Source organism: Orycteropus afer, unplaced genomic scaffold, assembly GCF_000298275.1.
Source record: "Orycteropus afer afer isolate SDZICR_OR568_19922 unplaced genomic scaffold, OryAfe1.0 scaffold00055, whole genome shotgun sequence".
NCBI lineage: Eukaryota > Metazoa > Chordata > Mammalia > Tubulidentata > Orycteropodidae > Orycteropus > Orycteropus afer.
The window spans coordinates 2,320,911-2,323,105 of NW_006921642.1; positions in this window are offsets into that span (position 1 = coordinate 2,320,911).

The following is a 2,195-nucleotide window of genomic DNA, read 5'->3' on the forward strand; positions in this document are numbered from 1 at the left end:
GAAGTAGATTTCCCAGACTTCCTTTCACAGAATGGCTGGCGGGTTTGAACCACCAACTTTTTGACTAGCAATGAGATGCCTTAGGCACTGTGCTACCAGAGCTCATTGGGCTTCTAATAGTTTTATGTGAATTCATATAACTACTTCCCTTCCACCTTCTCTCTTTCCCTTCCTTCCACCCTCCTTTCTTTCTTCCATCCCTTCCTTCTTCCCTCCCTCCACAGAGCTTATGGGATACTGCGGCTAGGTGTTTATCCTGAGTGGATTTCAGCATGTTGAATCCACAGAGAGGACAATTCTAACCTGCCTAGATTTCTTTTTGAGAGTTGACTTTAGGGCTGACTTTACCGAGTTAATTTTCTTAATCCTTGACTTCATTTTCACCTGTTGACACAGGCTCAATGGACTCCAGATTTTATTCTTTTCTTAAATTCAGACTCTTGCCCAACTTTCCCCTTTCGCCTCAACAAGATAGAGCTGTCTTTTGGTAGAGCTGATTGCAATGGCTCTGCGTAATATGCTGCTGTTTCAACTCTTTAGATGCAGTAAACTCACGTTTCCCCAGTCCTGAAGTAAACATCACCTTTTCCCTAGTTGACCTGCCTAGTGTGCTGAAAACACACCCACTCCTTCCTGCTCATATTACAAACTTAGACTTGATAATGTGCCAGGTTACTTTTCACACAGGAGCAGCTTCTCCGCCTCACACTCCGTTTTATATGCAGGCAGTGACTGAGGCCGGGCAGAGACCATTCCTAAGCCTTTTTATCCTCTGGACTACTGAAAGCAAGCCATATGACATTTATTTTGATTAAGTGAAATTTAATGTGATGAAAGGGACTGGAAGATCATTTCTCAAGCGTCCCGTTCAAAAAAAAAAGTGCTGATTCTCTATTCAACAGTCAAGTACATTGTATGAGAACTGACTTAAATTTGCTCAATCTCTCTCTTGTTCTTAGGGAATCGATACATTCTGTGAAGGCTAGAAATTTGGGACAGTTCCAGGTTTGTCCTGGAGTGGACCCTATTAAATAGATGGATTATCTTGGTTCTTGGAAATGTGAGAAAAGCCCAACGCTAGTAGGTTAGTTATGCCATAAAGCACATTAGGAAATATTTTTGAAATATAATGAGAACAAAATGGAGAACTGAAAGCGCCTACGGTAGGCTTGAGTGTTCTGGGAACAGGGACAAATTATCTTGTATATTCAGCCTGACTTACATACAGTTTAAACTGACAAATCTCCTTTGCTGTATGAAGCAAAAACTTTGAAACTCCATTATCCTTTTGATGTTAACCTCCCTCCTTACATATATATTATTAGACACCATCATGGATCTTTTTTTTGAAGTCATGAACTCCTGTTGTGGTTTGTTCACTTTCAAGATCTGAGGATCTGCTTGGGTTAAGAGCTTATTCTAGGCAACTAGTCCTTCTTTGCCTGTCTCTCTTCTTCACCTCTGCACCTTTGCTTGCAGAGCCCTTGTCAGGAATATCTCACAACTGTGGCAAGTGATGCGGCTGTGATTGATGGTGTCCAAATAACTGGGCGTTCATGTTGCTGAGGGGCCTTTCTTAGCCTCAGGAAAACTAGCTTTTCCATTCTTCATAGAGGCTATTTCAAACTTTTACCATTCTCTCAAACTCCATGCCCTATCCCTTCACCACTTCTTACCTTGAGCAGTTGATCTTGACTTACATTTTTCTAAGAATTGAGAGATCATCAGGATAAGCTCCTTCAAACTGCTGATCAATTTTGCACCATTTTATCTCTGTTTACACATCTCTTTTAAACTCATATCAGAAGAGAAGTTATTTTTCTTACTCTTTAGGGAAACATTTAATACTTCTCTTTCTTTTTTTATCAATCCACCAACTAAATCAATCTTCTTCCCCTTTTGTGTCTCTTCAAACTTTTTTGCTACCTTCTTAAAAAGACGGAAAACATTGCATGCAACTTCAATGTTAATTTTTCTCTTTACTCTCCATCTCTTTATTCTTTCCTGTACTTTTGTTATTTTACTCTTTGTCTCACTTTTTCTAAACATTTTTTTCAATACTCAGAACTTCATTACCACTATCATATTGATGCTTTCCATTTTACACTCCTTCAACAAATTTACTGAACATTTATATATATATATATAAAATGTGTTAGGAGCTCTGGTAGCATAGTGGCTAAAGCACTTGACTG